Source organism: Miniopterus schreibersii, assembly GCF_964146895.1.
Source record: "Miniopterus schreibersii genome assembly, chromosome: 2".
NCBI lineage: Eukaryota > Metazoa > Chordata > Mammalia > Chiroptera > Miniopteridae > Miniopterus > Miniopterus schreibersii.
The window spans coordinates 132541617-132555417 of NC_138102.1; the positions used below are offsets into that span (position 1 = coordinate 132541617).

The 13801-nt window shown below is 43.1% G+C and overlaps 1 pseudogene across 1 annotated transcript; it reads right to left on the reverse strand.

The window, feature by feature from the left end:
• Positions 1–10761: 10761 nt before the first annotated feature.
• On the reverse strand, positions 10762–13801 carry LOC308552526 (small ribosomal subunit protein eS6-like; annotated as a pseudogene). Its single transcript has 4 exons — positions 13726–13801; positions 13317–13420; positions 11599–11691; positions 10762–11512 (listed from the first exon to the last, which is right to left on the reverse strand). The product of its transcript is annotated as a small ribosomal subunit protein eS6-like (transcript).

The window sequence follows — 13801 nt, forward strand, 5'->3', positions numbered from 1 at the left end:
TTTTTGGTGTGCTACAGAATCTTAGTAATTAGTTTTTATGTGTCATGAGATGAAAAAGGTTAAAAATCGCTGATCTAAGGATTTACTTTTTAGTAAATACTGCAGTTTAAGTGTTGTCAGAGATGTGCAGCCCCGCCCCCTTCCCCCGCCTCATCTCATGCTTTCTTCCCTGGCTTTCTGTGGGCCTCTGGACACCTCAAGCTGTCTCAAATGCACTTCCATATCCTCGACCCTATCCCACCCCCCTTATTCCTCTGTCCTCCAGCCTCATCTCAATCATCACCTCTTCTGGAAGCCCTGGATCTTTCTCTGCCCAGCCTTACTCAGTCTCCTTCAGCTGAGGGCTCTTGGGGTCAGAGCCCTGATCTGTGCTATAAGTAGATGGCCATTCATTCTTGAGTGACTCCCTCCTTCTCTGTTCTGTAAACTTCCTGAGGGCAGGGGACAAACCTGTTTTGCTAAACTTTGTATATCCAGCATTTAGTGCAGTGGCTAGGACAGAGCATGCATGGGTGGGAGTGCCAAGAAATGCTTGGCTTGGAGCTCTCCCATAATGTCCATTATCCCACACAAAATACTTCTAACCTTGGATATAGACATTTGCCATTGTCTTCATCTTACGTGAAACATAAACGCAAGCTCCACGAGGGCAGGGCTTATTGTCCGTTCACCTATGTATCTCAAGCATCTGGAAGAGTATCTGCCAGGTAGCAGGTGCTCTGAAATATTTGTTGAATTAATAAAGGTATCTTGAGAAAATTGTATTTTCACTGAGCTGTAATATCCAGTTGTACTTGCAAACCCAGTTTTAGGACAAGTCCCCTTCCTGTCTTCCCTAACTTCACACCCTCTAACTAGATTGTACTCTCAAGCCCCTTGCTTTAGAAACATTAATGTTGCCCACAGGTAGGTTCTCAATACATATTTTATGAGAGCCCAGAGCTGGCAAATATCAAGGAAGTTTCCCAGCAGTACACACCTAGCAAAAGCGTGCTCCAAGAATAGATTTCCCAAGGTATTTCTGTTTCCAAGAGTGATCTAGAAATGGTTCAGAAGTACATAAGCAGTTTTCTTTGAGCAAGCACCAAGCAAGAATATCAGGTGGAAATGTTTTTCTTTTAAAAACTCAACGATTTTTTTTGAAAGGACAGCATTTTGAAGAAAGCATTTCTGCATTGTAAGTAGTAGTTTATGTGCATATATAGATAGGAACATTGCCACATGCCTGAATCCTTCCCCCTCTGTTATTTTACAGGAGTGTCACCCCCCACCCTTAAAGGTTCTTTGCAGTTGAGCTTGTCAGTGGCCTCATTAAATAAAGGAGGCAGGAGGTCCAAGATGGCAGTGGCTAGGAGGATACTGAACTCATGCCCTCCCCTGAGAAAACTCAAATATACCCCTATATAGAGGGCAGTTACTCCTATGAGACAACTGAGGGCTGAATGAACAGCTTCTGAACAACAAAGGAGAGAAAGAAGGCTGGGAAGCTTGCAGAAGCCCTTTGGGAGCTGCAAGAACTCTCCTGGCTGGAGAATCCAGTGAGCATCATTGTTTAAGTCCCCTTCAGCTCCCTATAGAGCCACCAGAGCTCTACTCAGGTGCTTTGCCTATCTGCAAAATCACCGTGCATTCCCAGCCACACTGCCTGGAGCTTTGGCAAAGGGAGCAAGCAGGAACAACCACCATACCCTTTTGGTCTCCCTGGCAAGAGCCACTCCAGCCCCTTAGGCCAGTGCCCCAGGCGCCATAATGCCTACCCTGCTCCAATAGGCTTTTAAAAACTACCAAGAGAAAAGATGGTGGCAGACTGAGTGGAAGCTACATTGACACTCTCCTGGGACCAAATTGGAATTACAACTAAAATATAGAAAAACCATCTTGAATAATCAACTGCAGCGAAGATGAGCTGGAGAGCACCCCCATAACCAAGATCCCAAAGCAGAGACTGAATAGAGACTGGTAGGAAGTGAGGAGGCGCGAGAAGGCTGGCTGGGCTCCCATAGGCAGCTGCCGAGGGTCCAGGGGGTATCTCAGCTGTGGGAGGCTCCCACTGAGGACTCTGGGGCCTAAACCCCAGGCTGGGCTTCCCAGCCCAGAGCACAAGAACTGAGAAAGGTGCTCACATAAAGAATTCACAGGAATGGTCTTATGGATGCTCAACAAACTTGAGAGTACAGTAGAAGAACTTAGGGAGTACTTCAACAAAGAGTTAGAAAGTATAATAAAGAATCAAGCAGACCTGAATACAATAACTGAAATGAAATAGACATTAGAAGGAATCAAGAGCAGATTAATTAATACAAAAGAATGGGCCAGTGACCTGGAATAAAGACCAGTGAAAATTAACTAATAAGAACAGCAAAAAGAAAAAAGAATTAAAAAAACACACGATAACAATCCAAGGGACCTCTGGGATAACATCAAACATTCAAACATTCACATTATAGAGATCCCAGAAGGAGAAAGGAATAGAAACTTTATACAAAGAAATAGTGGTTGAAAACTTTCCTAACCTGGGAAAGGAAACAGACATCCAGGCCCAGGAAGCACAGAGAGTTCCAAACAAAATGAATCCAGAGACTCGCACCAAGATATGTTGTTATTAAAATGGCAAAGGTTAAAGATAAAGAGGCAGTCTCGAAGAAAGCAAGAGGAAAATGGGTTACATACAACAGAAACCCTATAAGGCTATCCTCTGATTTCTCAGCAAGATTACAGGCAGGAAGGGAGTGGCAGCACATCTTTAAAATGCCAGAAGAAAGGAACCTACAGCCTAGAATAATTTATCGAGCAAGGTTATCATTCAGATTTGAAGGAAAGATAAAGAACTTCCAGGACAAGCAAAAACTCAAAGAGCTCACCATTAAACTAGTTTTATAAGAAATGCTAAAGCATTTTCCTAAAGTGAAAAGGAAAGACCATAACCAGAAATAAGAAAATATGAGAAAGAAAAAAAAATCACAGTTAAAGCCAAATATTTAATAAACACAGAGAATCAGACATTTAAAAAGCTACTATGAATGTCAAGAGAAAAAAGTATCCAACTCAACTTAAACTACAATAAGTAGTTAGGAGATATATAATGCCAAAGAGCTAAAACATGACATCAGTAACACAAAGTGTAACTCTGTTACACTTAGTTCCATTTTGTTTTGTTTATTCATTTGTTTTGTTTTTTCTGTAGTCCTTATAGAATATATTCAAACTTTAACACCTATAGATACAGAATAATATACACAAGCCTCATAGTAACCACAAAGCAAAAATCTACAAAGATATACAAAGAATTAAGAGAAAGGAACCCAGTCAAAACACTAAAGAAAACCAATAAACTACAAAGGACAAGATAAATAGAAGATGAAAAGAACAAGAGAGAACTATAAAACAACCTAAAAACAATTAACAAAAGGGCAATAAGTATATATCCATCAATAATTACTTTAAATGTAAATTAACTAAGTGCTCCAATAAAAAGACAGAGGGTGGCTGCATGTATTAAAAAACATGACTCAATTATATGCTGTTTACCAGAGGCTCACATCAAATCAAAAGACACATACAATCTGAAAGTAAAGATATGGAAAAAGATATTCCATGTAAAAAGAAATGAAAAGAAATCTGGGGTAACAATGCTCATATCAGAGAAAATACTTTAAAACAAAAAAATATAGACACAAGATGGCGGCGTAGGTAACAGCTGCACCCGCCGCCTCCCGCAACCACAACAAAATCACAACTAAAATACAGAACCACCGTCACTCAGAGCCTCCTGAGATCTGGCTGCACAGAAGCCCCACAACCAGGGAGCTGAAGGAGCATCGAGACCGGGAGGAGGGGCGGAGACGCGGGCGGGTCGGGGCTGAATCCCGGAGACACGGCCGCGGGCCCACACCCGGTGCCGCGGGTTAAACCCGGGAGGGAATCTCGGCGGTGGGGGTTTCCCGGAGAAGCGAGGGGTCCCAGCCCCACAGCAGGCCCCCAGCCCAGGGCTCCAGGGCCGGGAAGAGACGTCCCCACAACTCCGGGCTGTGAAACCAGCGGGGACTGTCCCTGAGGGTCCTGGAGGCTGCGGGAGCCCCAGCAGCTCCTCTAAAGGGCCCGGCACGGACTCACTCGGACACTCCCTCTGAGCCCAGCGCCGGGCAGCAGCCTGAAGGGACCCGGGACACTCGGGGGGGGAACTAACCTGCCTGAGATCCGGGCGAGAGCTGGAGGGGCGGCTTCCTCCCAGGCAGAAGGGCTGGCGGAGGCCATGGCTCCTTTGGCGAGTCCTCCCCGCACACAGCCGCCAGGCAGGCGCCATGTTTGAATCTCCAGCGCCTGACTCCCACCTTTGGCCCCGCCCCGTGATTCCCGGAGACCCCGCCCCTCCCCACCTGCAGCTCATCCAGGCCATTTCCAGGGGCTTTTCTGTGCAAGCGGCCTCTCGAGCCTCATGCTTAGGATTTTCCTAAAATCTCTCAAACAAGCAACAGCAGGCCCCAGGCCTGGCACTAGCGGCAGCCTGCATTGGCTCATAGCTTGGCCTCTCCTGGGCACCTCCAAGCCCAGCACAAGTAGCAGCCAACTATGGTTTTCTGTGTAGCTCATGCTGGGTGGCCCTGGGCAAGGCACTGGCACAGGCTGACTTTTCGCCTCCTGGGAGGCCCCAGAGACAGTGCACCTGGTGGTCAGGCTCTACCACACTGGATTACAACCCTACCACATCCACGAGTGACACACTCAAGGGGTGCATTTGGTGAAACCAAAGCTCCACTGAAGTAAATCCTGCTCCATAGGGATTTCTCCAGCACAGCAGCTCTCTGGCTGTAGTTGCAGCTGGTCCTCACAGCTGACTAGCCTGGGGATCAGTTCCTCCCAGGGACACCAACAGCAACCAAGGCTCAACTACAACTGGACAGTGCACACAGCCCACAGAGGGGAGCACCTGGAAGGCCTAGCTCAGGTGACTGGGGAGGCTGAGCCACTGGACCCTACAGGACACCTACTACACAAAGCTACTCTACAAATTCCAGGAGACATAGCAGCTCTACCTAATACATAGAAGCAAACACCTGGAAACAGCCAAAATGTGGAGGCAAAGAAACATGTCACAAAGGAAAGAACAGAAGAAATCTCTAGAAGAGAAACTAAATGAAATAGATCCAAGCAAGCTAACAGATACAGAGTTCAGAATTTTGTTTATAAGGATGTTTAAGCATACTATTAGGGAAATAACGGAGAAAATCGATAACATAATAAAGTACCAATTTGAAATGAAGGCTACAGGAACTGAAATGAAGAATAATTTACAGGGAATCAACAGTAGAGTAGAGGACACTGAGAATCAAATCAGCAATTTGGAACGTGAGGAAACAAGAAACACCCAACTGGAAGAGCAAAAAGAAAAAAGAATCCAGAAGTATGAAAATAATATAAGGAGCCTCTGGGACAACTTTAAGAGGCCCAACATTCATATTATTGGGGTGCCAGAAGAGGCAGAAAGGACCAAGGAACTGAAAACCTATTTGAAAAAATAATTACAGAAAACTTCCCCTACCTGGGAAAAGAAATGGACTTACAAGCCCAGGAAGCACAGAGGGTCCCATACAAGAGGAACCCAAAGAGGCCCACAGCAAGACACATCATCATTAAAATGCCTAAGGTTAAAGACAAAGAGAGAATCTTAAAAGCAGCAAGAGAAAAGCAGTCAGTTACCTACAAGGGAGCACCCATACGACTGTCAGCTTATTTCTCAACAGAAACCTTGCAGGCCAGAAGGAGTGGCAAGAAATATTCAAAGTGATGAAAAACATGGAACTACAACCAAGATTGCTCTACCCAGCAAAGCTATCATTTAGAATTGAAGGTCAAATAAAGAGCTTCACAGATAAGAAAAAGCTAAAGGAGTTCATCACCCCCAGACCAGCACTACAGGAAAAGTTGAAGAGTCTTCTTTAAGAAGAAGCTAATGAACAAAAGAAGCTGACGAACTAAATAGATCCATAGACACTGATGCAGGCAACAGACGATCATATTTCAGAGGAAAGAGGGAAGGAGGGTGGAAGGTGGGAAGAGATTAACCAAAGAAGTTATATGCATATATGCATAACCCATGGATACAGTTAATAAGGAGGTGAAGGCCTGGGGAGGGTGTGGGAGTGAAGTGGAGGGGGTTAATTGGGGGGGGGGAATGGGACACCTGTAATGCTCTCAACAATAAAGATAAGTAAAATAAATAAATAAATAAAAACATTAACAAAAAAATATACAAAGAAGGGCATTACATAATTATAAAGGGGTCAATCCAAGAAGAGAATATAACAATCATAAATGTCTACACACTCAATATAGGAGTGCCTAAATAAATAAAGCGATCAGTAATGGACATGAAGAGAGAAATCCACAGTAATACAATAATAATAGGGGATTTTTAATACCCACTCAAATCAATGGATATATCATCCAGATAGAAAATTAATAAGGAAATAATGATCTTCAATGTCACATTAGACCAGATTGGCTTAATTGACATTTTTAGGAGATTTCATCCCAAAAGTGCCGAACACATTTTTTTTCAAATGCAAATGAAATATTCTCCAGGATAGATCACATATTAGGTCACAAAACCAACCTCAATAAATTCAAGAAGATTGAAGTCATCAAGCATTTTTTTCCAACTACAATGGCGTGAAACTAAAACTCAATTACAAGAAGAAAACTGGAAAAAACACAAACGCATGGAGACCAAGCAACATTCTACCAAACAACCAATAGACCAAAGAGGAAATCAAACAGGAAATCAAAATCTATCTTGAAACAAATGAAAATGGAACAACTAATTCTAAAATTTATATGGAACCATGAAAGACCCTGAATAGCGAAAGAAATCTTGGGAAAGAACAAAGTGTGTGTGTGTGGGGGGGGTAATCACATTCCCTGGTATCAAACTATACTACAAAACTACAGTTATAAAAACAGTATGGTGCTGCCACAAAACACATATATAGAACAATGAAATAGAGCAGAGAACCCAGAAATAAATACTCACTTATATGGTCGATTAGTTTAAGACAAAGGAGACTAGGATATACAATGGGGTAAAGATAGGCTCTTCAATAGGTGGTATTTGGAAAACTAGACAGATGCAAGCAAAAAAATAAAATTAGATCACTTTCTTACATTATATAAAAAAAATAAACTCAAAATGGATTAAAGACTTACATATAAGACTCAAAACCATAAAACTCCTAGAAGAAAAGATAGGTAGTAAACATTGCTCTTAGCAATATTATTATTTTTAAATATACCTTTATTGATTTCAGAGAGAGGAAAGGAGAGGGAGAGAGAGAGAGAGAGAGAGAGAGAGAGAGAGAGAGAGAGAGAGAAACATCAATGATGAGAGAGTCATTGATCGGCTGCCTCCTGCAGGCCCCGACTGGCGATTGAGCCCACAACCCCAGCATGTGCCCTGACTGGGAATCAAACCCCGATCGCCTGGATCCTAGGTAGATGCTCAACTGCTGAGCCACGCCTGGCTGGGCAGCAATATCTTTTTGGATATATCTCCTTGGGCAAGGGCAACAAAAGAAAAATAAACAAAAGTAACTACATGAAACTAAAAGGTTTTTGCCCAGCAAAGGAAACTATCAACAAAACAAAAGGACAACCTACTGAATGGGAGAAGATATTTGCAAATGATATATCCAATAAGGAATTAACATTAAAAATATATAAGGAACTCATACAACTTAACACCAAAGAAAAAAAATCTATTCAATTTAAAAATGGACAAAGGACTTGAATAGAGATTTCTCTAAAGAGGACATACAGATGGCCAAGAGACATATGAAAAGGTGCTCAACACTGCTAATATTTGGGGAAATGCAAATTAAAACCACAATGAGATATCCCCTCACACCTGTCAGAATGGCTATCATCAATAAATCAACAAATAACAAATGTTGGCGATGATGTGGAGAAAATGGAGCCCTTGAGCACTGTTGGTGGGAATGCAGATTGGTGCAGCCGCTGTGGAAGACCGTATGACGTGTCATCAAAAAATTAAAAATAGAGCTGCCATAAGATCCAGCAATTCTGCCCGGCTGGGCGTGGCTCAGTGGTTAAGCATCTACCTAGGATCCAGGCGATCAGGGTTCAATTCCCGGTCAGGGCACATGCCCGGGTTGCGGGTTCGATCAATGACTCTCTCATCATTGATGTTTCTATCTCTCTCTCTCCCTCTCCTTTCCTCTCTGAAATCAATAAAGATATATTAAAAAAAAAAAAAAAAAAGATACAGCAATTCCACTTCTGGGTATTTATCTGAAGAAAACAAAACACTAATTCAAAAAGATATATACACCCCTATGTTCATTACAGTATTGTTAAGAAGCAACCCAGATGTCCATCAATAGATGAATGCATAAAGAAGATATGATATAAAGAAGATGTGGATAAGAATATATATGCACACACACACATATATATATATGAATATTATTCAGCAATAAAAGAACAAAATCTTGCCATTTGTAATAACACGGAGGGAAGTAGAGGGTATTGTGCTAAGTGAAAGAAATCAAACAGAAAGATAAATACCATGTGATTTCACTTACATGTGGAATCTTAAAAAACAAAATAAATGAATAAAGAAAACAAAATGGAAACAGTCCCCTAGATGTAATGAACAGGATGACGGCTGCTAAAGGGAAGTGGGGTGGGAGAATGGAGAAAAGAGAATTTAGGGGCAAGAGAAAAAGAAACAAATAGTGCACAATGGAGGGAAGCAAAAAACAAGCCCCCCCCCCCAATATTGTCATTCAGTTCTCATAACAATCCTCTGAGGTTATACAGTCATAAACCCCATGCCACAGAAAAGTAAACTGAGGAACAGAGCATCTCTCCATGGCAGAGCTGGGATTCAAACCTGTGCAGCCTGAATGTAACAGCCAGGCTCTTACCCACTGTGTTGTATTGGCTTTTCCCACTGTGTTGGAGGTTTTCGGTCATAACTATGTTCCAAAATAACAAAGGAAAGAAAGAAAGAGGAGGCATAGCGTGCCATGCAAGGCCACATGGGGAAGCACCAGGGTTGGTCAGGAGGCAGAGGAAGTGAGGGGAAATGTGGGCATGAGTTTCTATTTTGGCTTCCATGAGAAGGAATGGACAAAGCAGGGTGGGAAAGCAGGCTTGGGATCGGCTGCTTCAAATCAGTCCAGGGGGTGCTGAAGTGTAGGAGCTGTCTCTAGCTTCTGGAGTCTGGCCTTGGCTTGACTAGTGCAGGGAGATATTGGCTATGAGTATGAAAGCCCAATATGGGAGGTGGTGGGATGTGTGGGCTCTGGATTGGTGAAAAAATTAAAAATAAATAAATAAATAAATAAATAAATAAATAAATAAATAAATACAACTTGTCACCAGCAGCCAACATCTGGTTTTAGATGTGGCTAGCGTGCCTTGTTGCTGTAACACAGGGATGTCATAATTAAACTGCAAGGCATAGTGAAGGGTGTGGCTGTCAGATATTACCATACTTCTGGAAAATTAGAAAACAAATGGTCTCAGATTTAGCAGTGACACATGGGAGTACAATTATTATACATTTCTTGAAATTGCCTTGTTCCAAAATAACCACATTTGGTTTTAGGGAATCACATTGGAGAGCTAAAACACATTAGAAGACTAGAAATAGGTCGGTGTGATTGCAGAACAGCCTTTCCGGTATTGTTGTTTGGCTCCTAATGGCTTCTGTTGGTCCCCCCCCCACCATCGGGGAGCTTCTCTTTAGATGAATGCTATTCAGCTGGTTACTATGGCAATGATGGAGTACTAGTTGTCATGGCGATGAAATGGAAATTTTGGGGACCAGTTTCTTTAAAGGAGGTGCATTATTAAGCCCTAGCTTTCCTTCTTTCCTTAAAACTTGACCAAATTGTATAGTACTTTTAAAAGGGGTTCATTCACAAACTCTATGATATAGTTCAGGATTTATATTGCCTTCTCTTATCCTTAGATCACAATGCTTAAATCTTTTCAACTTTGTGATGAGAATAGACAGCCAGCCCCCTCACAGTCTTTCATGGCACATCTTAAAGAATGACGCTGCAGAAGCTACGTTTCTTTTTATCACTCCAGAAGCATTTCTGCCAAATGCCGTGGGATTCCTCCAAAGTTATTCTGGTATGAGTAAGGGTCAAAATAAATATAATGGCCTGTAAATGATAAAGGAGACCTTTTCCCCCCTATAATTGATAAATAAAAATCATATGCATTTAAGATGTACAATGTGATGATTTGATATATGGATTCATTGTGAAATGATTGCCAAAGTCAAGCTAATTAACACATATATCACCTCACACAGTTCCCCCTGCCCCCTTTTTTGTGGTGATAACACTTAATATCTATTCATTTAGCAAATTTCAAGTGTGCAATATATTAAACTATAGTCACCACACTGTACATTACATTAGATCCCCAGAACTTATTCATCTTAAAACTGAAAATTTGTGCCCTTTGACCAACGTCTTCCCATTTCCTCCACCCCCAGCCCCTGGCAATCACTATTCTACTCTGCTTCTGGGAGTTCAACTCTTTAGCTTCCACATAACATAAAGGAGGCTTTTACTGATTCAACCAGTCACCTATTCCTCCCTGATGTCTTTATTAGAATACTTCTTTGAAGCAAATCCATTTGAGAAGCAGCAAAGCCTGGGTGGTTTTTGTATTTTGTTTTTTTAATTATATCTGTTCTTACTTATTTATTACTCTTAGAAACTCTCATTTTTCACTGGACTCAGACTTGGAGGTTGAAGCTCTCATATTGGCCAGCCCATGACTCTGGGCAATCTGTTTCTGCCATTTTTCTTTGGACTCCTTCACTCTCTTAGCCAAAAGTTTAGTATATTCTGCGGCCTCTCCCTTATTTTTCCTAGTAACGTTGTTTCTTCAGAGCAACACGGACATTTGTTTTGCAGGTCCCCTCGAGTAACAAGACACCGACTCTCCCGTGCTTTGGTCCTAGCTTTCTCACCTTCTTTGTTTAGGGCCTTTCTCACAACATACTGGCGGACACCATCCTCTTTAGAGGTTGAAAAGTTTGTGGATTCTGCCAGCTCTTTTGGGCCCCAGGCAGTGAGGCCCAGGCGTATCAGTGAGACCAGGCAGAGCTTTCCCTCTTTTTTGTGTGCGACAATGACCAAGTTGAGAGCACTGAGATCAGCAGCCACAATGCAACCCCCGACAGATGTGCACTTACCTTTCTCCGGTCCTCTTGGTCCATAGCAAGAATGCCCCTCACTCAGCAGCAGGCGGCCACGGCCCAGGTCAAGACACCCTGCTTCACGGGGAAACCTTGTTTGTCGTTCCCACCGCTGATTCGAACCCCGTATCCCTTCCATTCTTCACCCAGAGCGTCAGCAGCAACTTCTGTGGCCATACGCTTCCCCGGAAAGGTACGAGGTTTGCATTCATCGGCCACTGCAATGCGTGTCTGCAGCCGGCGGCTGGGAGGGAGGCCTTCAGCTTCACCCTGCGGTTCCCCGAAAACAGCGAGCCGGGCTCCTCAGGCCTGGTGCTGACGGGGGTCTTGTCCCCCTTTGCTTAGAGTCCACTCACTGCACGGATGTCGTCCACGTGTGACACAGAGCGGACGAAGCTTTTCATTGACTGCTCCCGAGGAACTCGTTTAGCTGCTCCTTTGGTGAGGTTCTGGAAAAGAAAGAGCGGTAGTATTAACCATTTGGCTCAATTTGGGGTTGATTAGAGATTTTAAAGGAAAGCTATTGGAACAAATCCGACTTCATGGGCCTCTTGATCTTTGAGATTGCTTTTGGTGTATGAACATGAACTCTGAGGAAAAAGCTTTTTGGTGTATTTTTATATCGAAAGTTTGCTACTATAGAATTTTTATGTTATTTATGAAAATGATTTCGAACTCTATTGTGCAGGAAAATCCCCTAGAGAATTTATAAAAGGCAGGTTCCTGGGCCCCGTTTCAGACCTATTGGTTTGGGTTTTTTGGGTGGAGCCTAAGAATTTGTATTATCCACAGATACTGCACGTGATCTGAGGCGGTATGCGGTCCACGGGGCACTAAGTAACCGAAGGGGGAGGAAAGTGTCTGCTGGAATGAAAACAGGAACTTCTCATGTTCCATGCTTTTCTCTTACAAAGAAAAGTACAGCACCAACATTAGCTTGAATCGGAGTCATTTATGACCTGGGCAGGAATAGAAATTCTGAAAATCACAGACTTGGCAGAGACTTTCGCAAATCATTGATGCCATTCCTCTATCCCTGGATTTTAAAAATTATGAAAGTAACACAGGGATGCACAAATGCTCAAAGTGGAGTAGGGATTGGAGAGTGTCAGGGAGGGTCTAAAGCCCTTTCTTAGATTGATGGGCATTTGCTGGTTCTCCAACCTCAATGACATTCTCTCTCTCCCCTCCATACATTAAAGTAATATTTTAATTTTTCTCTTATTGCAAAATGAGTAAATTTGTCATCAATACTAAAAAAAAAAACACATATAAGTGGACAGGTTAAATAAGCAATCACCCATAATCTCACCACCCGAGGATAATTACTGTTAATAATTTGGTGTCTGCAGTGTTCTAAACTCTTGCTAGGGACAGAAGCCCAACTGAAACTACCTTGAGTTAAAAAAAGGAGAGGTATTGGCTTATGAACCTGGAAAGTATTTAGTTTTAGGTTCCTCTGCATTCAAGGGCTCACATAATGTTATAAAAATTTGCTTCCTGCCCCTTTTTCTTTCTCGCCTGATGCCTGCTTTCCTCTCTGTTGGCACTGTCCTCAAGTAGGCTCTCTGATGATGGCCCCACGGTGCCAGGCTTACATCTATTGGCTTAGCCACCTCAGGGAAAAGAGAGAAACTATTTTCCTTAAGTAAAACACCAGTCCCAAGATTGATCCTAATTTGGCTCGTTTTGGGCCATGCTCCCACTCTCAAATGATTTGATCTTGTGAGGAATAGAATATGGTGACTGGGCAGGATCAGGTCCTCTTACCATTTACACATTCAACTCATGTAGGTCAACTCCCCGCCCCATCTACAAATCTTCCCTGCCCCTTAGGGGACACCCCAAACGCCTCACCATGGACTTCAAGCCCCTGCTTGACCTGGCCCTTGGCTCACTTTCCTGCTCGCGTCCCCCGTTCTTTCCCTTCTCACCCTGCTCCGGTCAATGCTGGGTTTCTTGCTGTTTTGCAAACATTTCAAGCATGCTCCCCGCGCAGGGCCTCTGTACTCGCTCTGTCTGCTTAGGAAACTCTTAGAAACTGCTTAGATGCCAGTGTGGTTTGTCTTCTCACCTCACTCAGTCGTCGTTCAAAGAGGCTTTCCACGATCCCCGACTTGGGGCCCTGCCCCTTGCCACTCTCTATCCAGCTCTCCTCTGTCGTGGCACTTACATTGGCTACAATTAGGCAATAAAAATCCCACGACCATTTAAAGTTATAAACACAGCCTTGATTCAGTCATTTATAATTTCAAGTTCCACACTATAAATAATATAAACTCAAAATTTAATTTGAATTAACAGTCCCCTTCTCAACCCCAGCTGGGAGCTGTCTTCTGGCCGTTTGCTTACTGCTTCCTCAGCGCTCAGGAATCCAGCTCCAGTTTGTCAAGCTTCTGCTCTTGCCTCCAGGCAATCCTGGGACCAAGACAAAAGATGGCACTAGCTCAGCCTTCTCTTCTCCAGCATAGAGCTTGGCTCACATCCTGCATCCCTGGTCCTGCCAGACTCTGGGAGTGCAGCTGGCCTGTGCAGCCTCCTCTCTGTCACCTCCCCCAT